The sequence below is a fragment of the Cloeon dipterum genome, chromosome 2, assembly GCF_949628265.1.
Source record: "Cloeon dipterum chromosome 2, ieCloDipt1.1, whole genome shotgun sequence".
Lineage (NCBI taxonomy): Eukaryota > Metazoa > Arthropoda > Insecta > Ephemeroptera > Baetidae > Cloeon > Cloeon dipterum.
In genome coordinates this window covers 15,293,365-15,319,740 of record NC_088787.1, presented here as the reverse complement: position 1 = coordinate 15,319,740, position 26,376 = coordinate 15,293,365, and the positions used below count along the sequence as shown (strand labels likewise).

The window sequence follows — 26,376 nt, the reverse complement described above, 5'->3', positions numbered from 1 at the left end:
CAAAAGTGCGTTGAAGAAATGCACGTGAAAAGCCATTTTCGCCGCCGGCCATGATGGGCGTGATCTGCTGGCTGCGAGAGATGCTGCGGCGGCCGGCATCGCAGCATCAGCCATCCTCGCAGCAGGGGCCGTGGCGGCCATCATGGATCACAGCTGGACCTGGACCAAGCTTTATTGCTCACTTTTACCCTCCAAAACGGCTACGAGGTATCGCTCTGAGAGCTTCTTTTGTTGGTCACGAATTCTTGGGATTTGGACTCAAACGCTCGCATGCCTTTAGCTTTTATTTTGTATGCTCGGCCTGATCCACAAATGCTGCGGCGATCCTCAATTCTCAAGCAAGCGTGTCTGCGTATCTATATCGCGATCTCAAGTTTAACAGACTCTCTATGCTAAGGTCAGATTCTTTTTCGAGACTTTGCCATTTATTTAAGGGGTTTCATGCAACGAATTCACTGTGAGGTCTCGGCCGCGGGTTTTATCACGCAGAAGAAAAAAGCACAACGTGACATTCCTTGCCATAATTTTAACCCACATCATGTTTATTTTGAGACTTGTGTTTAGAATGCCACAGAAAGTAAATTTAATTTTAGTATAAAAACTTTCACTCCAAAGCAGGTTAATTGCGTTTCCCAGAGAAATTTAAAATCAGATTTCTTAATTCCTGACTGTCATATTAATTTAATTATCAATTAGCTGTGGACAGTGTCAAAGCTAGCGTCTTATTACAATATTTAGTATTATGATCAATTTGATTAAAATTGTTTAATTTGAATGCAGTTTTTATGAATATCAAAACGCTCAATGTCAATATTTTCATCACGCATGAAAAGGCTCTTGAATTTGTTGCTAATCCAGTTTTTTTTTATAATTCATTAGAGGAGGCAACACACACGTCCATTATCATCGTTATTTCTTTGCAGCTAAATGCTCTCTTCTAAAACTTCCAAAACGTTCTCACAACTTTTGAAATTTGTTTAACGTTCACATTGCGCAAAACTTTTGTTAAACTCTCTCACAAGGGCGGCGAGAACATTTTGAAAAGAAAAGCATCCCTCTGCTTTTTCTCTCTCGCGCGCGCATCTATGCAAATGCATTAAGAAATATCACATTTTGCGCTGCGAAGAATAAGTAAGCTGCTTTTCCCCTTGAAGCAGCGAGCTAATTACAAAGAGAGCCAATTCAAGGCACGGGCGCTCGCAGGAAAGAAGAAGAGTCGCTCTATTGCATGGAAATTGGCTTTTGTTTGGCGCGTACACCAAATTATACAAAAAAGCTGGGGGAGAAGAGGAAGAGCCAAGGAATTATTAAAAATCCTGCCTCAGAGAGAGAACAAAGCGCACGAAGAGTGGCAGTAATAATTTATAAAGGGCACCATCGACCACACGTGGCGCGCACGAATATATCGCTGAATTATTGTCATTTTTTCGGCTATGGCATAATTAAATGCAGCCAATCATTTTTCATTTACTAGCTTTCAGTCGCAGGGAACCCAATAAAGTTTTTGGCATCGACGCTGTGAAGGTTGAGGCGAAATTAAAAGCAATAAATTTTGAACACGCGCGATATATGTGCTAGCGGCTCCTTTGCCGGCTATACGCTGAAACGGGGCTCATAATTTTCAATGCATATAAATAATCGATCCCACGGTGCGGTGAGATCAAGTCCATTTTGCCTTTTGGGGCTGCGACAGCAATAATAATAATAATATGTGGCAGTTGATATGAATTATTCATTTAAAAAAAAATCAAAATTCAACAAAACCTCTTAACAAGCACATGCTTTTTACATTTGAGTCTGGCAAGCCTCATGATCATGCGTTTGAAAAGTTCGTTTTATTATACAATTTTTGATAAATTTGTTTACCAAAGAATCTGGAATTCAATAAAATTAATCTATAAATTTAGGACTCAGAAAAATGGCATTGAAATTGAACAAATTTTTAATCGATATTTTGCCTTTTTGACTTTTAATTTGTAGGCATAAAGATTAATTCCCTTTGTTGCAACTTCCGAAAATATTTATGCGTGGGAGGATTGAAAAGTATTGTCTATATGAGCGTGCATTTGATGTTAAAAACTTCGCCACAAATTTTAAACTGCGTGAATGAACGCGAGTGGCATACTTTGTATCATCAGCTGAGCGTGAGTGCGAGAGTTTTAGGTGCTATTTTTATGGCTGCTCGTGCGTTTTTATAGGCTATTAATTTTCTCCCTTGTGTGTGCACGCAATTACAACTGTAACTATTGTAGCATGCATGCGATAAAGCGGCTTGATTTACACTCTCCGCCATGGCGAACAAGGTCATCGGTGCGCATTCGCCACCATAATATATATTTAGATATGATCTTCTTCGTTCATATATCAATGGCCTGCTTTGTTTGATTAAACGCATCACGTTAACGGCCGATGACCATTCCAAATTTAGACTTTCTGCGCCCGAAAATATCCTTGACCGAGTTTTGTGCTGTTTGTTGATAATTTTCTTTACTATCAAAAAGGCTGTTGCCTTCACAAAAGTGCTAAACGTATGCGAATGAATATTTTTAATTAATAAGAGGAATTTTCAACCCCAATTTCAAAGTGAGTGTTTATCTAGAGCAGTCCTTTTTAGTTTTATTTCAAGTAGTTTTATTTCAATTTTAGAATACAGTCAAGGCTTTGATTTATTGAGGATATGGAAATTCTGCGTCAACATAAGTTTTTGACGCATCTACGACTTTGGCTACTTTATATATATATCTCCTGCTATGTTCATTGTGGTTCGCTCCCTTTGTGCGTTAAGTGAAATGAAAAGGCTGCGGTCGGATTGTGTGCGTTTTTTTCTGTTGCTTTTTATACAATCCACGACCTTGCAGCAAGAGAGAAGAAAGAGAGAGAGAGAGAGAGAGAGAGAGAGAGAGAGAGAGAGAGAGAGAGACGCTTCCATAATGATATTGCTAAATGCCGAATCATGTTTCCATCCCCACGAAATGCGTACATTTTTTCCGCCAGTCTCATCTCCCCGGCCCATCTCAGCTTTTTCCCGAGCAAATATTGCGTGTTTTTTCGTGATAAACGGCCCGACTGGCTCGCATTTGTCACCGCCTGGAATGTGCTGGGTGGTGTGTGTAAATCTTGGCGAGGGTGCAATTCACCCCCATTGTTGGCTAATGCTGGATGGCTGCGCGAAGAGCCCTGAGTGGCAATTCAGGCTCATTACATTACGGCACATGAGCTATTGCCGAGGTTGTTTTCATCACGAGCCATCAAGTGTCAAGATTATGTCGCAGGCCTGCTGCGAATAAATTATGCACCCGCACACACACACACTGACACAGCAGAGCAGCACAGACGCGCCAATGTCCCACAATTTACAATTTCGGACCACCACAGCGGCGCTTGTGTTCCGCCACATATTGCGATGGAAATGGCATTCTGATATACACTCACACACACGCGGATATTGAAAACATTCCTTCTCATTGAATAGGCGTGTTTTCGCTGCGAGGGAGAGGCACTTTTACACACCATCACAAAATGTAAATAAATGGCGTGTCACTGCCCCAGCGGCGTTATTTATATTCGTTGATTTACCGTGTAGAATATATATACATAAATCGACATTTTGGTTCCTCGAGTCTTGTGTTATAAGGGTGGAAAGATAAAGGCTTATTCATGCACATTTTGCATTATTTTCTGGCGCCGGTCAGCGCCTTTCGTGGATGACAAGTTAATGCAAACATTTTCCAGGGCCGGCCGTCAGCCGGGAAATTATTGCCCGGCCGGCAAATAAATATTTGTTTCAAGCGTTTTCTCCACGCTGCGCTGCTAGAGCGTTTGTAAAATATCTCCGTGCCTATTAGAGCTCTTAAGGCCACATATTTATGATTGTTAGATATCGTTACTACCAGGATTTATTGCTTTAAAGGTAAAGTGAAATTGAACTGAGATGAAAGCTCTTTTACTATATTACAAAAAAGCAGTTTGTAGTTGAGAAAATTCCACGATTATTGCCATAAAAGCTTTGAAATCATTATTATTTCGAGCTTAAGTGGAGAAAAGGTTCGCAAATTAATTCATTTGGTTAATATCTATATGAGACAAAAGGCAAAATACACATGAGCTGGAGCACTCAACATGAGCCCAATAAATTTTCCCAATCGTATAGCATCTAATTAAATTAATTTTTACTAAATTATTACTTGTTACTTTAAAAATCAATAGAATGTCATCTTTTTTAATTTAGAATTGAAATTATAACGACTTTTACGATTTGAGCGATTTTTGTGCTCTGTCAGCTCACAAATGCACTGAACCGCCCATGAAGCTGAACCTGAAGTGGGCCATTAAAGCTGCCATCATTCTTAATGGAATGCATTGTCACATTATTTACTGCCCCTCTTAATGCGAGCGATGAAAACGGCAACGGCACTCGCTCATCGGGCGTCAAGAATTGCGATAATTGGCAGTAATACACGGAAAAGCACTCTTGCAGGTCTGAATCAATCGCGGTCGGAGCGAGCGCCAGCGTGTGTAATAATTATTATCAATACTATGCAAATTCACCGCGCACGCCGCTCTTGCCGTAGCGGCCAGCGCGTGAACCACGTGCTGCCAGCGGCGGAGGGGACCCCCACCCCGCCGTGATTGGCCCAGCGTAAAATCTTTAACAAACATGGCCTCCGGCGCCCCTCCACCTTGTCTCGGGAGCAAAAAAAGCAGCAGGCAGCATCCAGCAGGCACTCGTCTTTTGTTTTCGGGCGAACAATGCGGCCATAAATTAGTGGGCAAAATTCATTACGGCGGCCGGTAGCTGATTTTGCCTTCAGAAGCGGCTAATTTGATTCGCACCGGCTGTAAAACAGCGATTGTTATTGCGGCTGAACGGGCAATAAAGAAAATACATATTATGACTCTTGAAGACGCGCATACTTGTAAGAGACGTGTCCCATAAACGGAATTCAAACCCACTCTTGAGCAAGCGGCTACACACGCGTTGCATAACTCAGATTCTTTTTGCTGTTGGCCTACCCAGAATTCTGTCGGCGCTTCAAGGAGCCTCCCAATGTATTTGAAAGTAAATTCCAGAGCGCAATTACGATGCTTTATACTTGCCGGTTGCGAAATTTATTTCAGTTTTATGATCTAAAACGACCAGTGTGGTTTTTGTAAAAAGTTTTTCCTTCTCCACAAAGCATTTTTGGCTGAGGCAAAACAATTTATGGAATCTCCTGAACTTCAAAATAAATACAACTGTATTACAATGCCAAGAAATGGAATTAGCTAGGTGTCAAAAAAATTATTAAAAATGCCTGTTAAAGCATTTAGATAACAAATAATAGGACAGTGCGAGAAACATTTATTGTTAGTACCTTTATTTATTATAGCATTCACAGATCAAGTTTTTCTGGTTATTATGCTGTTATGTCTGTGAAAAAATTAATAGGCAGTCCAAAAAGATGCACGACGTCTCAGTCGGAAACCAATAACACAAAATAAAAAGCACGTGCTTTATTGAGTCTATATTGTTTGTGGAATTTAGCAACATTTTATCTCTACAATGTACAATAATGAATTCGCTTCTAAGGAAGTTAAATTTCAGATTTTGCCAAATTTCTCGAAGAAATAAACAGTTTCGTCAATGATTTTTTTCACTTGATTACAATTCTTCTCGTTGCAATCAAACGATGTGCGAATTATGAGGTAAATTTCCACTTCTGGGGAAATAAATCCTAATTTTCAATTAGGAAACAGTGCACCACTTGATTAGCATGCGAGCTTTAGAGCCGATTTTCCCGGAAATTTAAACGCCAAATCTGAGAAAATTTTCGCTTTCCCCATTTTCAGAAAGATATAGGATTTTCACTCTTTTTCTGTTGAAGCTTTAATTTAAAGGCAATATGGTGAACAAGTTTTAATTTTAAAAGCTTTAAAATTAACTCATTGTTGTGAAAAACTAAATATTAATTTTGTTTGATGCAACAGCACAGTAATAAATATTCCAGCTTAACATGATGGAGATAGCTTGGGTGTGTAGTTGTAAAAATGTGCTCATAAAGCCCAAGCAAGAATCAGCATGTTTCAACCCCCGCTGGGTTGGACAGGGATTACAAAATAACTGCCAGCATTAAAATAAATTTAAATCAGTCCCACATAGTCAGACACTGATGAATAATCTCCAAAGGCGTCGAAATCAAATTATTCCATTGACTGCATTGTGCAAGTGTGCCATAAACGAGAAAAGGAAAATATAATGAGAATAGAGCAGGCGGGGTTGTAGAAATGTGCGAGGTTTTATTAAAAGAGGCACGCGCCGCAGTTAAATGAATTTGTTTATTTTCGCGCTCTCGCCGAAATCCCTGCCTCGCGCTATTTTAATTTGGCCTGCATGGAAATGACGCAGTGCTGCGCTGCTGCTTTAGTTATAATATGTATGCCACGGTGTGGGAAATTGTCACTTCCAGGCCCGGCAGAGAGGAGCAGCGCGTGTGTTATCAGTATTCAACATGCCTCGCCCGCGTTATGCACAAAAATGGCTCCGGCACCCCTTACCAAATAAATGGCTTGTATTCAAAACCATATGGGGTCCAGCATATTCATGGTCCATGATATGACGACGACGCCAGCCGCAGCTCTTCACCGGCCGCGCATATCAAAAGGTGCACGCACACAAATTTGTGCGATGAGATATATAATAGAATGCGTGCAGGGATCACTGTCTGCAGCAAGTGTGCCCCGACAAAGAGAGGTCAGCTTTGGATGCGGCAGATTGATGGGGGATGAATTTCAAATGGTGCCCCACTAAATCCATTCTGCAGTCAAATGAACCATATCGCATGCGGTTGCAAGTAAGCAGATAAATTTCAAATTGATTCATGTAATTTCGTACCCACTTAACTGCTCGTATCGTTCATCATATATATATGATCTGTGAAAAAATAGATTTGTTTTCTAATAACTCAAATTTTTTAATACTTCATTCTTCATTCTCAAAAGCTGATATAAAAAAATATTTCACGGCAGCAACTTTATCCTTTTTATTGGGCAGCAGTATGCAGGAGCAGACACACGAAAATTTTCTTTTGACATGTTATTAGATGATGAAAAAGTCGAATTTTTATTTACACAAAAAATAAGGATGGCTATTTGAATGTAGTGTAAGTTTTTTACAAAAGAGAAGAGCAAGGGACAGTCAAATGAGTGTAGTTTTCGATCCAATAATATGACGACGTGCAAGATGAGTTTAATCTTTAAAACTTCAATCACGCACATGTCCCTATCTTGTCAATCCGTGCGTAGATTGCAATGATATTATTTGTAATTTCGGTAATTTCCATTTTTTTAGTTATTAAAATAAAAAATTAGTTCAAAAATTCAAATAGTTTGTATCTTAAACATTATTTTTTATTTATTTATAATTTTCTGAGATTCAAGATTATGGAAGAACCTCTCCCTTCGGCTAAAAAATATTTTCATCAGGGAAATCAGAATTAAAATTGTTTATTGTTTTTATTTTTAATGTCAGATATCCGTAAGATTACTTTTGAATGAATGGAAGAATATCATTAGGGAATAAATTAACGGTAATAACATGACATAATTACCACACGGGAAGTATTTAATTATGACTATTGGGATGTGTTTCAGACAGCCTAAAAATGAAATGGAGTAATTTAACAGGTAAAAATAATGTTAACTGCCCTTTCAATTTTGCAACAAAATAATCTTTCAATATGTAAATTGCAATGAGTCCCGTGTCAATTCAGTGCCACGATACAAGAACATTAGAATGCTTCAGGCACACATACACAAGAGAAAACACTGTATTGCGATGTTGCGCCGGCTGCAATAAAAGCGGAACCAATTTAAAATTCAATTTAATTTTGCTTTGCATATAGATAGGCAGCACTTTTCACCCCCGGCATGCGGCAAAAATGCCAGGCTGATCAATTTTCCCCATCAATTCGCATTTTCATACAAATGGCGATCCGACCGAAATTCGCAGCCGACGAGGTGCGTGCGGGTGTGTTTTTTTAGGCCGCCGTCGGGCGCGCACGTACATTTTCATTCTATTGGTGTGCATGCATGCGAGAGGCTGCACGAGCTATTTTTCCGAATGTATATAGACGAGTACATATACAGGGCCGGGCGGGTAATTGGAGGGTGTTCTCTCTCGCGAGGCAATAACGCTGCTGCTGGCAAATCCTGCTCTTCTGCACACCGTCAGCCAGCTCGGCGATATTACACGGCCCAAATCGCCCTCGGAAAAACTTAAGAAGACGTTTTATATTTGCGCCACGAGTGCTGCTGGCTGGAAAAGCAGCCGGCAAATCTCAAAATGTGCTCGAGCGGCGGGAAAATATCGTCCGGAGAGGAGAGAGAGAAGAAAGTAGTGCGCCGAGCTGCTCGTGCCACTGCCGCTGCTGCAAAAGACGTCACTTATTTTATACTCTCTAAATTTGAGACCTGCACGACGTCATAATTTCGCAGACACTAGCGGCACTGCGTTGTAAATGTAACGCGTTGCATTTTATTATTAGCGTAGGCGTCTCTGTTCTAAAAATAATGCCTCCCTGGATCCTTGGAATTTTTCACGATTGATTAAATGCAGATAATCACACGTCATTAGAGAGAGCTATTTATATGCTTCAAAGAAGATCTCAGAATCTATATTATTGTGTATAATTATTGTGAAGAGTCAGAGTTATTGAAAGGTTATTACGCTAAGTTGACAATCAAATTAATTTAACATTTAGTATTTAAATTATAGTGAATTTAATTAATTGATAATAAAGAAATAACCTATAACAGTCCAATTTTCTTTACATGCATTTTTTACAACTTTGTTTTAAACGAATGTAAAAGTAAAGGAGGCATTTTAATTCTACAATTTCCAAGAAATATTCAAATTTGCCTAAATGTGCGGAACATAAAATAGGCACCTCCATTTGCGTGAGTATGAGTGTATGACAAGCATGTCGCTCACTTGCCAAATATGGTGTGAAGCAAAATGATGCTATACTCATGTCATAACATATATCATACACATGTGAATTTACGAGACGTTTCAGAATTTCTTAATTAAGGTCCACTTGTCCATATACAAGCGTTGGCAAGTGCTACGACAGGGCAATAATCTCCCCTGCCAGCAGTGTGCGAGTGCCGAAGTGCAACGACTACACACAAATTCCAATTCTTCTCAAGAGGCATTTGGGGAATTGGAAAAAAATATATACACTCGTTTTTTGCCGTCGGTTGTACTCAGCCCGGCTGGTTCTCAGCGCGGAAAATAATGCGGCAGTTTCTTTTCCACGGTGGCAAACGATGGGAAAGGAAACAAGCGGCGGTGGAATGGCGTTTTTCCTCGGAGTTGGCGTGCGCTCGCAGATGATGGGGCACACACGAGATTAAGGTAGAAAACTGTGATAAGAGTTTCCAACTCATCTCACGGGCGAAAAAACACAGCGAGAGAGAAAGAAAAGCGCAACTCGGGCGAAAGAAGGGCCGTTTAAACAGTGCGGCTAGAGGAAAAGGAAAGGCGGAGTGCGGTGCGGAATGGCGATAAACCGGCCGGGGGAAATTTAATTCAACAGGGGCCCAATAATTTGCCTCGGCTGCTGCATATAGAGGATATTATTGCAGCGCAGCAGAGAGGGTTTCTTCCGCTCTTGTGAGTTTTGAGAAGGCGAGAGCGTGGGAGGAAATTCTCAGTTGCAGCATTTGGCTCTCACCCTAATCAATTAAATTAGTTATTTACAATAGTGTCGTGTGTCGTCATCTAAAGCGCTTGATTTTTTAGTGAAAATCTGAATAGGAAATTAAATTCTCAATCAAGATTTATATTGTACTAGATATATACTAATTGTAAAATCATATTAATTTCAATATAAAATTCTCGGAGAACCATACAAAATATACATTTCAATATTACCTAAATAAGAAATGGAAAATTAAGAGAATGTACAGGCCGAAAGAATTGTTTACACTATAAAAAAATAAATTGTCAATAATGACTATTTTATAGCAGAAATTGAAAATCTCATATGCACTTTCTAGGGTTTCAATAATCTATTTAACAATTTGGGAGAGATTTTTATTGAAAGCTCGTGAAAAGATTTACTACTGAGACGGAGACACATACACACACGAAGCATTTTGATTCCATCACGAAAGAGCTCCGTAGAAAAGAGGCGCGCAGTTTATTTTTGTAAAGGTGCCTGCCACATTTACACAAAAAGACTCCCTGAACGCAGATTTCCTGCACGGCCAACTCACACACGCACACCTTGATGGCGTCCTTTTTCTTCTCTCTCTCTCTCTCTCCCGCTTTTCTTTCTCACATTCGCCGTTGGCACTTTGACATTATTGCACCACACGGGACCTTCAGCACAATGAGAGAAAAGCAGCTCGACAAAGGGAAAAAACTGAAAATTGCTGCGCTCCTTTCACGAAATACAAACACTATGCAGCGAGCAAAAAATTCATCCGTGTTGCGCTTTTCTATTAACTCTTTTGACCTCTGTGTCTTTAACACTCCTTTTTGAGAAAAGATCGAATGACCCAGACCCGGAAGGGTTCAGCAAATTGCGTAGTTCAAAAATTCAGAGACAGCAAGAAATGTGATTGAGATTTGAGTCGAGATTTCCATTCCACACGTATATCGCACTCGTGTGAAATCTGCACCTGAGCCATTTAAGAAGTCGAAATTGCTGTTTAAACTGATGTTTGTGCAGAGGCGATTGCCATCTTTTTCAAACTGGAATTTTTCTATGGCGGGCTCGAAATTTATTGCCTCAATCGCCTCTCTCCTCCATTGGCAGTCATCTTTTGAAACTCATCCACCTGAAAGCGCGTGTGTATACGTCCCCCGTGCTTTTAATGCTTTTCGAATCTCTTTCAGAGGCAGCTATTCCGGCACGTTCTTTGCTCCATTAAAAGCGACATCCACACACATTTTATGTGCGTTGTGTGTGCGTTCGAATCTCCTATATATATATGCCCTCTCGTGGAGTGAGAGCATTATAAAATCATAAAAAGAATAAAAGTGTCTGTAACTGAAAATTTACAACCACAATATAAATTTCAAAATTATGCCCGACACATTGTAAGAAACTAATTCATAAAAGGGGCATAAATTTGTCTTCGCACATAATTCGTGGCTCAGCTGGGTGTAGACACGCAGGTGGGCACACACAAGGGTTGTTTCGACATTTTCCTTCATAACTTGCTTGTAGCACAAGGCCTGTGAAATCCTGCCTACACAGTGAGACGACGGACTGTGGAAATTTACTTGGACACCGCGTGCATTGCGTGCAAAGCAGCACGAGCTCACGGAGAAAATATGTTCACGAGGGCAAACTGGTTTCGCATAAATCTGTCTGGAATGCTAGATTAAACTATCAAATTTATAGAGACACACTTTAAAGTGGGCTTACCTTTCGGTACCTCTCGCAATCCGTTAGAGTTATCCAGCACTATCAAACACTAGAACTAAACACAGTCCATCTGCAACACAGATTAAGGCCAAAATTAGAATGCGTTGCAAAAATTACTGGTTTATTTGCATACTGGTCATATGGCGATTCCTTTTATGTTTTTACTGCTTAACAACCTTTCTCTATTATAAAATAGAAGTAGTCATCAAACTATTTTAACTCATTACTTGTCCAAACAAAATTATTTCAACTCGTTTCTGTCAAGATTCTACATACACACAGTTTGTTTTTCATACAACTTCAAGAAGGAGTGTAATGCAAGCAAGCTAGTTCGCTTTATCGCTTGAATAATTTATATTTACAATTTTCTCTCTCGCGCCTCCTTTCGCCATAATTTTTGTTCACCTCTCTGTGCAAAGAGCCTTCTCGAGTTTCACGTGGAAATAAGCAAAGGCGAATAAAAAGCGGCGGCAAGCTTGCCTGCCAGCGAATGTTCATATTCGCAGCCATAAATTTAAGCTGTAACAAAATTATACTCCCTAGGATTTCCATATATTCCACTGGGAGGTGGCGTGGCAAAAAAATGGAAGCTGCCTTTACTTTTTTTGCTCTCTCCATCTCGCACTCCCGCCGCCACACGCCGTCTTCTGTTTGTTACGAGTGAGGCTTCATTTGATTTTACGGCGAATTCAATTGGAAATTATTGCTTTTCCAGTCGGTTTCAATTTGAAAACTCCCAGTGGGCTGAACACGCAGAGTGTAGCAGGTTTAAAAATGGCAAAATATTGCGCATTGGCAGGTGATAAATTTTAATTTTTGATGCCCCTCTGAATGCATCTCGCAACTTTATTCGAGGGCTTACGGTGCGGCTGGCACACACTTTTGTCAAGGGTTTGTGTTGGGATTATCCAGAGAGAACAGGCAGCGCAGCACGGAGAGAGAGGAAACGCACATGCACACACTCGTACATTTTGTGCTGAATCGCAATTTACAGCCTTTGATTTCCCACAGGATTGCCTGAGAAATTTTGACCCTGCACCGCCGCCTTCCTTCTTGTAAAGTGAAATTAAAACAGATGGAAGCGAAGAGAATAATTTATGAATATGGATTATTCCCATAAAATTGGATTTGTCAATGAATTTGATAAAGTAGCAACGCTGGTATATTATATTTTTTATAAACGACTTGTCAAAAGCATAAAAGCGTTCGCGAAACTCGCTTCTCAAGCCGACACATAAATTATCTCCATCTTTTTTCACATCACACCAGCGGAATTGATAAAATCATCTAATTACACGTTTTACGACCTCGTTGCGGCCCTAAAATTTCAATAAAATGCATTTAGTTCGCCGCTGGAAGCCGCGTAAAGGTAAGACTTTAAGAAAAAAGTGCGAGCTGAGAGCGTCACGATGTGCGCAATTGTTCATTCAAAAGCGGCAGCCGACGTGAAAAATTCGTCAGCTGCTTGCTCTGCGCGGCGATTCCCTCACACAGCTCCCAGACAGTGCGTTGCGAGCACCCTGGCAACGAGGCGGGTATGCAACCCGTCCGTCAGCGGCGGTGTGTCGAGGGCATACTTTACAGGGGCTATAAATCTGACTGTAGATGGCAGTAAAGCAAAGGCAGTCGATAAAACGGAGGCGCTGCGCCGCCCTTGACCTTTATCGCATTCCAGGGCTCTCAGTCAGTCAGAAAACACAATAACCAATTGAGACAGATGGATTCAATTTGAGGTTGTTGCTAACGAAGCTGGCCCGAAGCAGGCCAAACAAACACATATGTATGTTTGTGTACATACGCCTTTATTTTTTTTCTTTATCATCAAACCTGTTCCCGAACCCAGCCGGCGACATTTTTTCCTCTGGCCGCAGACTCGACACGAAAGTACATGGCCTGTTTCTCAATAAATCTTGTTAATTGCATCGAGAGCTATCCAAGGTTGAAGGGATAAATGGCTTTGCCGCCAAATTTACATTCCTTCTTTCGAAATTCGTTAAAAATTTCAATGGAACACTTTTAAGAACAAGTTTTCCGTCGCGAATTGCCCATGAAAGAAAACCATTTTGCATATATGGAATTTGAATATTCAACGAGTCACCCTAAAAGTCTAAAATTAAACGGTCTCAATTAACATTGAATGCAAATTGTTGACCTTCTTTGAGGCTTCCCGGGAAATATAAGTCTATAATTAATAATAATAGTAAATTGATACAGCCAACCACTTCATGAATGCTTATAGTGCAATGGCAAATACATCATCAAGAACCTAGTACAAAATCAATCCCGCTAATTATTACACTATAATTCCTTTTTAACTAGTTTCCGATGGAAAGAAAACTCTTATATCTTGAAAATATGGAGGAACCTGCATTATAAAGCGCATAAATTTACTACATATTTATGTTATCTGGATCTTTGATGCGAGTTATCTGGAAAATCTTATTTACTTCCACATTGAGAGCCAGTCTGCTGGATTATTAGGAGGTAAAAGATATGCGAAGAAAGCAGCCCGACTTCCACCTATTTTTAGTATTTCCACTTAAGTGAGATTTTGCTTCATATGATTAGAATTAGAGGACCAGTGACTCTAAAATAGCATATTTTTAAATAAAATATAACAAATTTAAAAAAATATAATACTGGAAAACTGAGAAGATAGAAAAATATTGTTTAAATGTTTCAAAAATTAGAATGCACAACAACAAAAAGTGAACGAGTGGTGCATTCGAGTGGATTTCAAGGGCGCACTTTGAGATTATAAAAGGTGAGAAGAAATTTCCCTTGGCAGAGTTTATTGATTTTCCATCGCACACAGGAGCTCGTTCTCTCTCTCCCTGCTCTTTTTGTATCGCATACAAAAGGGTTTGGCCGGAACAAAAGGCGTTCTCCTCATCTGAGTGGCTGCTGCGACTGGTCAAGTAACTTTCGCATCTCTCCGGCGCGCAGGCAACTCTTGCCTTTTTGCTCAATTATCTCTGGCTATGCAAATTAAGTCTCGGCAACACACCGTGCTGTAATGGATCGCGCACACAACTTGCTTTTGCTGAGCGCTGGCCGACTACAAACAAGGCAACGCCGGGCTAGCCGCATTGCGCCTGCAAAATCGGCCGAGATGCTCACGGGAAATCACCAAAATTAGACTTTCAGATGGTGTATTATGAATTAAAGATGATGCTTGAATAATTCAATTCACTTTTTGATGAGGCGCATTTTTCCTGCCTTGCTGTCCATTAAGAATAATTATCTCTAGCTAAATTGGCGAACATTATTGCTTAAATTGGCACGTTAAAATTCACTTCATTCCTTCCTCTTTTTGATCCCCATTTAATTTTTTATAGTTTTTCTTGGAATTTTTTTGCTGCTTAGTTTTACAACAATTCCATTACAGTGTCTGCACATCTCTTGGGTGGTTAGAACTTGATTTTATTTTCAAATTTAATTAATAAACTTTGGATTTTTGTTCTCATTACCTTTGATCCCCGGGAGTAAATTAATTAAAAGTCGTGATTGGTACATATGATTTAGTAATTGTTATATTTCCACTAACAATAAGGGTCAATGATAATTTTGGTGCCAGTCACTACGCAACCGGCGAATACTGCGTGCTGTGCAGGTTGCGTTTGGAGCGATATCAGGGGCTTTTCACCCAAACGCTCCTCTAGGGCAGCGTCAAGGCGATTTCGGATATTTATAAACAGTTTCATTTAAGTTCGCATTTGATCTGCCAATAAATTATGTTCTTAAGAGGCGGCGGGCGATATGTTTTTCATCCAGCCGACCGAGATCGAACGGCCAGCCATCCATCTATCGGCAGGGCGGGTGAAGTCTCTGACTCTTGTGTGCAGCACCCACATGCCATTTCGATTTTACGGCTCGTCCACGAATGACAGGACAAGTTGATATGGCTTATTTTTATATCATAAAGGTGGGATGCAGCACACACGGCCAGTTATCTCGGATTTCTTTTTAAGCACCAATGCCAATAAAAAACAAACCCCGTCGCGAGTAAAGAGACTTTTTAATATTTCAGAGTGCGCCTCCTTGTTTCCATGGCGTGTGGGCAGATTTATTTATTGTTTGGGTGTGATCAGCCGGCAAGAGAGCGAGAGAGAGAGAGAGAGAGAGAGAGAGAGACAGAGAGAGAGAGAGAGAGAGAGAGAGAGAGAGTAAGTGCCGCGCGTGGTGTTTGTGTTTTCTCGCTTGACACATATGAGCGAGGCGAGTTAAGTAACATTGCGCGCACCTCTCGTGCCAATAATTAGCCGATGTGCCAGCGCAGAATGGTCTGACACTCTACCGCATAGCAGCGTGTGCGGCAAATCGCTTGCAATCACTGTTGAAACTCCCGAGCAATTTAGCAAAAATGTCGTCGTTTAGTGTGGCTAGCGAGGGCGCGTGAATTAATCAGAGGCAAATGGTTGCCGGAGCTTAGTTTAAATTCACCACGGCGCGGTTTTCTGCAGGAATTTTTGAAAACGCCGAGCTAGCGACTATCTGTGCCGTGAATCTTAATTCGCCTGATTCACACGATGAAACATGTGCTTCAGCAGCAGAATTTGCGGCAGCTGTCGCACCATCGAGGGTGCCAAAAAGCGATGCCGGACTTGCACGCTCTGAAACGGGAGGGAATATAATAACTAATGCGTTCAGTCTGCAGTTAGTTGGGGTGCTTCTTCAAACAAAATTAATTTCGTTCATAATCCCTGCCTTTGAGTGAATCGATGGCACGCTTCGATTCAATTAATCACTCTGCTAATCCCAAAATTTTAATCAAAAACACGCCCCTATATTTTTCTTTGCGATTGAAATTATTTAATGAGAGCTATCAAGTGAGTGCGTTCAAACAAAATATCTGACATTGTTTAAGGATAAACAATGAAAATTTTATGCGGAAAAAACGCAGTATTCAATCCGGCCAGGTTTTGAATTAGCTAACAATATTTTACAAATTAAATCTTGTGCTGATCATGGCAGGATACGTTTTTCAAAAAGGAAAGAATTGAGGGATTTTGTCATGTGCTGCGGTAAATCAAAATTAAAAGCATCGTCAAATGATTCGCAATACGAACACATTACATTTATCATAAAGAAAAAATGTGTTTGGAATCACAGCAGAAGAGTAGCTTTTAACAATTAACTACACTAAATGTTTCAGAATTTGCACCTTTTTTTAAATTTTAATTAATTTAAGCTTAAAAAAGTGAAAAAAATGCAGATCAAAAGAGGCGTTGAATTACTTTTTCCAAGCTGAAGAATTATCCAAAAGCATGAAATACTGAGATCTGTACAAAGGTCTTTTTGGAGGAGTTATAATATCTGTAAAATAAAAACAGTTTTCTCATTGCACAGTAGAATTTGTCCATTTGCATTTGTGTGAACCAGCCAATTTGAATAATTGAACTATGCGCACCCTTTAAATTTTAGCTCTCTGTTTCAGCACGCTGGACGTGCGAAAATCCGGGCTCGGCACTAGTGGCGGAGAAATTAAAACAGGGGTGCAGGCAGGCAAGCGGCCGGAGGCAGCAAGCGTGCGCCCTGGCAGGCCCCCGCGCGGCAACAATGGAGGCCGTTCCCTGCGTGGAGAAGCGGAGAGCAGCACAGCACAGCACAGGCGGCTCTCGCAGCCGATCCCCTCTGGTACGCCGACGCCGAGAGCGGTGACGTCAGTCGTCGCCATCTCGTCTCTTCTGCAAGCTTTGTGTACTTAGAGTAGGTGTCATTTGCTACCGACACTCGGCACGCTGTGCACAGCCGCCTCCGCCGCCTCGCACCCCAGGCACCCCGGCGCCACCCCGCGGGCTGCCGGCGCCGAAAAAAGGGCCGCCGGCCCCGATGAAGCTTTCGTGGGCTCAAGTGGGGCCCCTTGAGGCTGCGTGACGTCAATCCGTGGCGCCCCACCACCGCTGCCATTGTTGGGCAACAATGCTGACCATTGTTGCCGCCTCCAGTGCTGTTTCCAGAGGTATGTTGCACTTTTGTGCGGCGCTTTTGACGCCGTTGCGAATAAAGAGCTTTCCCGATACACTTAACTCGACTGGCGTCCGTTAGCTTAATTTTTTTCCTATCCGTGAAACGCCGGTGTCGCAAATTTCGCACATTTTCTCCGAGTTGTTGAAATTTAGCGGGAGTATTTAGCACAGTGAATTTTGGTAGTTTTTAAAAACCCAATTCCCTGCTGCAGGCTTGAATTATTTCATGATAAGGAAAACTATCTATAATTTTACAATTTTGCAAGTATCAAACATATTAGACTTAAACAAATTTCCATTCATTCATGTGTTTATATTTTTAGGCTCTTTCAGGTCAATGTGGCGAACGATTTCTGCATTTTCTACGCAGTACAGCGTCAGTTTCAAAATTTTAAAATTCGAAGCCGAACACTTCGCTCTCAGCGCTCTCAATCTCCTTCAGCAACCACTTTTCCCCCGCTCGCGTCCCACCCCTCATTCACCTTCTCACGATTTACACCCCCAGGGGTGTCTCCAACAAAGAGAGCTACTGCGAGGGCCGCATTGTGAGCTGCTGCGAGGGGCGCGATAAGAGGAAACTGTTCAGGCCGGGGATGATTGCGGCTATGCAAATTGCGAGACAAAGCTGGAGAGGCTGTTGATCTATCCGCCTCGCTGTAACCGGGTGGGAGCGGCGCTGTTTACCCGAATTAAAAGCAGCAGTCACCATCACTGCTGATGCTAATGCTGCTGCGCGCTTTGAGGAAGTTGTTCATTAGCCTATTATCAGCAGCGCTTCCCAATTAGGCCGGACAGCCGCTAACTGACCCAAGGCCAATAAAAATCGATTCACAAAAAATATTTGACGCCTATTTTAAACATTTTCTTCGACACCAGCCAAAGATCAAAGGAGCAACTGTGTTTATTTTTCTCTCTTCTTTGTTTCCAGATGTGCGCCAGAAGCTGAAATCTCGCTTGCTGACTTATGTAGAACCCCCTGTACGTATACTGAATGTATCCTGAGTGTCATTCATATCCGGTATACCTTCAGTATACGTAACAGGAGGCTACACTGATCACCATTGAACGCCGGCCGCGCACTCATCTGCTGATCAGAATGCAGCGCGGCGTCTCTTCACTGCCTCTTCGCACACTCAGAGTCCCTCTTCTTGCTGCAAACGCGAGCGGCCGCTCACACGGAATATCAAACTACTACCTACCAACACTGTGAGGAATGTGAAAATCACTCATGTTGATCCAAACCAATAAAATGCTTGATAAATTACACTGATATGTACACGAAACTCTCTCTTTGGGAAATTTATGTGGTTTATCTGGCTGCAAATAAATACATACATTGATTTTATACCTCATATACTTGTATTGCTGGGCAAATAAAATTAAATTTACAACCGTGCATGCGAACGTACACGAACTGTCAATAATTCAATGTGTTATTGTTCAAGTGTAGGCAAATAAAAATACAGCTGGTATTTAACAACAGATGCAGTAACAAGTATCTTTAGCATGACAACTTCCCTGTTGCAAAACACATCAGTCGAAGCGAAATTACAGGCACACTTTGAACATATTTCTATTGAGCGAACACACTTGCCCGTGCCTTAACAAAACTCTCAATAAAATACAAGGGTTGAAAAGCCGGGCTTTAACTGCACGCACAGTGTGTGCCTCACAATTAGACTGCACGGCGGCATAATGCCCATTGAGCCAGTCTCGCCTCTTGTTTTATGGTCGCAGAGCAATCCTAAAAAGTAATAAATCTGCCCACCCATTGATTGTCGTATCCTGTTCTTGACACCAAGCAGAAGACTGATTTCTTTAAACTCAATTGTAATTAGAGTTAGATGGACCGCGCGATTAATTAATTAATGTGTGTTCATGTCAGCTGTATAATATTTCATTTTCCGCCTGTGTAAAATTATTTCTGGTCTTGTTTGTAAAGAGATGTTTGTCGTGTGCGTAAAGGCACTGTGCTAACATTCATCTCGCAGCTCTCACCCCCTTGAGCACTGTCATAGGGGGTGCTGACCTGTCCGCGTTGTAAAGCCGCACAAAACAAGCACAATGCCCGTGGCCAACCTCCAATCAGCCACCCTGCCAACTTTCACCAGGCTGGGTTTTCATCCCTTGGGCGCAATAGCACCAATCAGACGCAGTTCTTTCTGATTTCTATTTTTCACTTGAAAAGGTGAAAGGCAGGTTGGCTGTTAGGGGGTAGTTTCTGTTAAATCTTCACGCTGGCCACATCAGCCGTGCAGTCTTTTAGATTTTCGTAAGTAAGAAAACATATTTTTAATTTCTCTAAAAATGTGCTTAAACATGATCCAGGGCATCTGAAAAAATATACAAATTGTAAAATTAGGAACAACCTCGTTTTGTTTTGAAAACGTTGACTTTGCACAAAATGTAAAAATAAATTCGAAAATAAAATTAGCTTTTCTGATACTCATAAAAATTTCACTTGATCGCATTTCCTTCCTATAGTCATCCACATTATGACCACATCACACTTCTCATAATAAAAATCAAATTTTATTATTCACGGAACTATACAGAAGGAGCAAAAATCGTGCGCGTTATCCATAAATGCGAGCCGTATAAAAGTGGGCCAAAAATAATTCAAAGTCTCGAGACCACGCAATAAAAGTTGCCGAGTAAAAATACCCAACAATATCCAATTTGAAGCTTTCCAGCCGGTGTCATTTCCCCGGCAGGTTCGAAGCGCGCAGTCCGCGAGCGGCGCTCAGCCGAGAAATTTCAATAAGATTGCTTGTGCCTCCATCCGTTGGTAAAGTGAAAAAGTTTTAGCGGCTGCTCGAGGTCGGCCATGCACCCATCACACGGGATGAAAAATGATCTTCTCTCGTGTGCCATTGGCCGCGGCTGGAGTGAATGACGCCATCTTCCAACTACATTTGGCATTCGCGGCCACACAAGTAGTATAAAATCTGATTCATTATTCAAAGTTAATTAAGATTTAATCAGTCCGTGTGGCGAGACTGCCCGCATAAATTTCGGGCTGCAAAATCTAATGCGAAATTAATGCACTCAGGCGCTCCTAATTATTCACCTTATATATAGAGCTTGGTTGACCTTTGCAGGTGCCTGTTTGACCTAATTTCGTGCATTTTTTACCAGTACCAATGGGGATATTTAGCGAATCTTCTTATCAATCTGAAGTTGGTTTGAAATAAGAAAGAGTTATCTACACGTTAAATTTTCGTAAATTGCAACTCTCAGAAACAACCTGAAGTGGTAATTTTAAATAAATTAAAATTATTTTAGGCTTGTCTCTTTTAATAACTAATATTTTTCTGCAATTACATTCCCTTGAAACTTCAACTCCTATTTTGGCGCTTCTTGTTTAAATTAATATTCGTTAGCCATTCCCCATTCATCCAGCTTTTCTTGTCCGGTTATAGAAACGAGTTAATTTGCACACCGTTTTCAGTTGTGAGTATGAATAGTGCGAATAACAATCGCGTGAACCCTGCTAGATACATTATCACAAAATTACCACCGAAATGGCACTGATTTGTGCATCAGAATGCTTTTAGAAAAGAAGAATATACATCCATACTTGCACACCATTTCTCAAATGATTTACGAGCAATAAATTCGGAATAATGGCAGCGAAAAGAAACACGACAGTAAAAATTTAAATGCGAATCAAGCCTGAGCAGCACGTACTCGAAACGATGCCAAAAAAAGAATACAGCTCAGGAAAAATTTTGATTCCCGTCCAGTGCTGAGAACTGCCACATTTACAAATAAAAAACAGCCTTTTGGTTTGCATCAACAGAAACAAACCCAGAGTTTCGAAAGTGAGTGTTATTTTTATCAGAAGCTCTTGTGATGGAATTAAAGTGGCTGCTGCAACATTCAACCTCGAATTTAAAGGAATTCTCAACCAACATGAAAGGCCTTTTCCGCCATCCATCAGAGATAATTAACTCTGGAGAACTTGCTGCTTCTCTCTCGGTTAATCAAGAAACAGAGTCATGATAAAAATTATTTCACTCATGCCACTTTATAGTTCCTCATTTTAGCTTCATTTGCGATCTGTAAACTGCCCAAATAATGACACTTAAAGAAAAACTAATTTTTACTATCAAACTCTTTTTATGCAATCATATAGAAGTATGAGTTTTTTTTTAAATAATAATAATTCAATAAATATGTGTTTAATAGTTTTTTATTTTATTTTACTCGTGTTTGATAAACTAAATCAATTTACATTGGAATATCATAAATATATTTTCACAGTAAAACTTAACAGATAAAGAGTGAAAATACTTTTTACCTTTACCTGATATACTCTGAAATTGGGAAACACTAAAATTATCTTAGGTTGCCGATTGAGTTTTGCGAGGAAATCTGCACTAAATCTTTCATGCTAATCAAGAGGCGAGCACCTGTCTCCGAAATGAAAATCAGGATTTATTTACTTAGAAGGAAATGTACTTCATATTTCACACACCGTTGGGTAGATTGTCTCAAGAGGAATATATTAATATTCATTATTACAAATTTTAGAGATAAAATGTGGCCAAATCTAAGATTTGGTGAACCACTTGCTAAAGCCAACAATGCAAAATGTACTTAATTGTTGGCGCAGCAAAGCTATAAATACTTTAAAATATTCGACTGTAGGAGAATCTTTTTTATTCAGAAATAGCGATGCTCGTAAATACATTATCAATATCTCATAACATTATTAATTAATAATCATTGCGTGACTTCAGCTGAGCTAAGTGTATAATGAAATTTACTGGTAATAAATTAATATGAATGAAATATTTATTAAACACCAAAAGGTGTACAACAGACATAAAATATAGAGTAATTAAATCACATAATAATAAATTAATATAGTTCGGTATTTTCTTTCTAGTTTTGATCAGCCTAATCACTAGGCAAGCAAAAAGCCAATTTTTGTGCTCAGCGTGGATATTCTTCTCACAGGAACATTCGATCTCATTACCCCTTAAGCCCAAAAGGTCCAAGGCAGATTCCTATTCGGAGAGTGTGTGCACAGCTCTTGTATTTTTCTCTGTGATATTCAAATGAGTGGGCGGATATCAAAATTCGCGTCATGCTTCGGCCAAAGTGCCGCAGCGACCCAAATGAGAAAGCCGGAGCTTTTTCGGGGTGTACACCCTCAGGGCCGGCTATATGCTACTGATGCTGAGAGTTATATTTTTGGGCGCCTCCTCACTGATCGGGCCAAAATCGCTCACTTTCTCCGCTCGGCAGCGAACAAAGACACGCCTTATGGGGTGAAAAGAGATGAGGGCTCAACGCAAACTGCATATTCGACACGCCGATGAATAATTGAGCCGCCATTCTTTATTCTCGCCCGCCCGGCTCTCTGCGCTCTCCCATAATTTGGTGCATGATGGGTCGATAAAGCTGCTGCATTCATGCAGGCCTCGCTCCTCGTTAGCATTCCGTCTCTGCACTTTACGCCGCAGGAATTGTCCATTACGCAGTCCCTAGCTGCGCGAACGGCAGTTTGCTAAAGCCTAGCACGATTTTCCGCTCTGTTCAATGAGCAGTTTAAATTCTTTTTGTGCTTTGCAGTATAGCGACTCACACCGCAAATCATGATTTCGGCTCGGCATAAATTTGTCCAGCGATGTCTGTTCCAGGAAATATTTATTCATATTCTCACCCTGCGTGCGTAAGTATTTCGCTAAACAAAACTGCGCCTGTTAAAAAGCTGTTTGCTATACAAATTTCAGGCTGAATTATTCAGTAACATGAATGCCGGAACTTGTCCTGGAAACTTTAGGTGCGGGTAGTATCAAAAGTTTGTTCGCAGAAATTCAGCGCAGCAGTCAAAAATATCCACTAAGAGAGCAAGTTAGTTTTTCGGGGCGGTGGCGGTGGTGTTTCCGAGCGAGAAGAAGCTGCTACTGCTGCTGCTGCTGCGAGAGCGAGAGGGTGTTTTCGCTGGCTGGGCCAGTGTGGAGTTGTGCGAGAGCGCGCCTGCAAACTGGATGGATCAATAAAGTTGGCCCTGGCTGCACCATTATAGTCGCCATTATATGTACATTCTGTGCTGTACTCACACACGCAGCTCTATATCACGGCTCGAAACAAGCTCGGCTCAACCCTCTCAACTCGTTTCAGCAGCGCCACCGCCAATTTTCCCATCTCGCCCCCCTTTTTTCGCTGCGGAGATATGCAAATTTGACGCTCTGTAATTATTTTTCCGAGTTGCGTTTTGCCGGCTAAATTAAATTATGAAAATGCTCCATGCTGGCGGTAAAATCTGTGCTTCTTCCATGATGCATACAGAACGCGATATTTTTTACAGGCAAAAACCCGCACTGTAGTAATTCATTCAAAATTGCAATTTTCCAGATGAGAAGAGAAGAATGTACATTCTCTCTCCCGCTATCTCCGACAGTATATCACTGCGAATTTCTCTTCGCTAAATACCAGAACTAATAAAATGGAGACTTCAATGAAGCATTTTGCACCGTCAGAGAACAAAAATAAAGGGTTTATACCCCAAATACATGAAATTTTGTGTATGCCTCTCATGAGCGCATACAGGCTGAGAGGGGCGAATATCCTGAATGGAACTATATTTATATTATTCGTGTCTTCACTCGCGCAATGCAAAAACTATTCAGAGCTGAAACACGTCAATACACATTTCATTGAGGAGGGGTCGTGTGCGAATTCCGTTTGAGTGCTCGTTTCCTGATGCAAATCTTGATCCGCCTGCTGATACCCAGTACAAGTGACACACGCGGCGTGGAATAAATGAGGCTTTTTGCAGCGCTTGTCATTCAACCGCGCATTCATTCACTTGTGCCACTCGCACGTTCGCCCATTGCTGTTGCAGTCCACGTCACTAAACAAAACGTGTCCCAGGTCAGGATTTTAATAATATCACGCAATATTTCTAAGCCAATTTTACCTGACTTTATGACCATTTTTATTGAGGTCGGCTTGAATTAAAATGGCTTGAAATGTTCGTTTTAAAGCGTGCCTATCGCGTCTCTCCGATCGCGAGAGAGTTTCAACAGCCTTTTGCTCTGAAGGTCAGTAAACAGTTGTTTTGTCACCTGATATGCAAGTGACACTTAAATCGATCATGTATTATTTACCGCACTTGATCATAAACTAAGATTTCTCTTGGATGAGAAATAAAGATTTGAGTTACTCTGAGTCATATTTTGATCCGAGAAAAAAAATCTCTATCAAAGCAAGATTAGAACAAAAGATAGTTTAATAGAAGAGACTTATCAGCAATTCTTAAGATGTAAAACAAAAATTGAACTCGGTCAGCAGTATCTAAAACCACAGAAAATGTTGAATCACTCCGTTCGTTGGACTGACTGAGTACAATTGAAAAGACAATGGAGGGAACAAAATCCTTTGAAACCACTCGTGTTTTAAAGGACAAACCCTTTCCTTACAAAATTTACAACCCTCTTCAGAAAGAAAATTCAGCTTCTTTTGACAAAAATTTGTGTACACATGTCCGTTTATGATTGCCTAATTAAATCAGTGATTTACTATTATAGCAGATGAGTACCATGAAATATTTTCCCCTTTAAGTTTGGATTTTAAAACAGCATAAACTATAGATATTTCATTGAATAGTAATATTTTCTTATTTCAGATCTACTATTGCCATTGTGCAATATTGCAACCGTGTATCAAGCAAATCCGAGCTGCACGGCCAGCACGGGGAAACGCTTGTGGAATTCCAAAACTGATGCGTGCTCCCTTAATAACATTCCCTTTCAGAACCGTACTTCACACGTGAACGACAGAAATCGAGTGCGCTTGAGTAATTTTGAAAATACACACAAGCCCTGATCCGCAGGCGTTGCATCCCGCCGTAATACACGTTTTCCGCATTTCGGCGATAAAAATTCAATTCACGCACACAAAAATCAAGCTGCATTTGAGGCAATTTCTCTTTTCCATCGCAGAAGCAGCGGCCGTGGTGGAAACACGCCATCGGATGGATATGGTCTGCTCGAGGCCATTTTCCCACACCCGGCTCGCCCGCCGGCTGCTGTTCTCGCAGCTCCTCTGGCGCTTGAAGGGGGCGACGAGACGCATTTTCCGCAGCTCGATGCATCATTTTGTTTTGTCACAACAGACGCCTGCTCTAATTTGAAATGCTGCCCGTTTTATTTGATGCACCCTGAAGGTGCATTCGCCGCTCCGGGGCTTTTACCCCCGAATGTGCGCAATAAAAGGGCTGTCTCGACAATAAAGAAGCACGTTCGGCACACCGAGCAGGAGGCAATTCACTTTCCTTTTTATAAGACGCACGACCGCCTGTTTTATCTTCTCTTACATACGCACACACAGCCAGCCGCACGCAGGAAAGACAAACGCGAATGCCCTCTCGCAGAGCGCAAAGTGCGACTTCATCTCAAACTGCCTCCGGCGTAGAGACAACGCATTTGGTATGCTCCCAATGAGAAGGAATTATTTGAAGGCCGCGTGCATGAAGTGAAAAGTTGTGAACAGACACTTCTGGCAACAAAACATTTATTTCTTATTTCCTTATTAGCTAGGAAATTGAGGTATACTCAGAAACCTTTTGTTAAATTTCTGCAAACAAATACAATTTTGTAATAAATATTTCATTTAGGTTCAATGTGCCAAAGAAAGTGGCAAAAAAAGATTTGTATTTTTACGATTTAATTTGAATTGTTAGTAATTTGTTATTTAATTAGATTCGATTGAAAGCTATAAATTCAAAAATTTTAGATGAATTTCGCAAGCCGAAAGTGAAAATCCTAATTTTATTGAAAAACAAAATCGTCAAAAATTAAATCAATTAAGTTTAAACAAAGAAATTTACGACGAGCATTTCGCAGCAAAAGAATTGAAACAGTTGAATTTTCAAAGCAGGCAGAATTTTCCTCAGAACAAAATCTCTCGGAGAAAAGACAAGCGTTCGCGGCGTAAATTTTGCTTTGCGAGTGGATTAACCGGGGTGTCTGTGT

General features: G+C 40.8%; 2 long non-coding RNA genes across 2 annotated transcripts in view; one reads left to right on the top strand and one right to left on the bottom strand.

Moving 5' to 3' along the window:
- LOC135937056 (uncharacterized) overlaps positions 1–26,376 on the bottom strand; it is a 201,504-nt gene that overhangs the window by 116,379 nt on the left and 58,749 nt on the right. The window contains exon 3 of the long non-coding RNA XR_010574429.1: positions 11,418–11,487. This is a non-coding gene — a long non-coding RNA (uncharacterized LOC135937056). The remainder of the gene's footprint in view (positions 1–11,417; positions 11,488–26,376) is intronic.
- LOC135937021 (uncharacterized) lies at positions 17,079–18,868 on the top strand. Its single transcript, XR_010574422.1, has 2 exons — positions 17,079–17,379; positions 18,315–18,868. It is a non-coding gene; the product is annotated as an uncharacterized LOC135937021 (long non-coding RNA).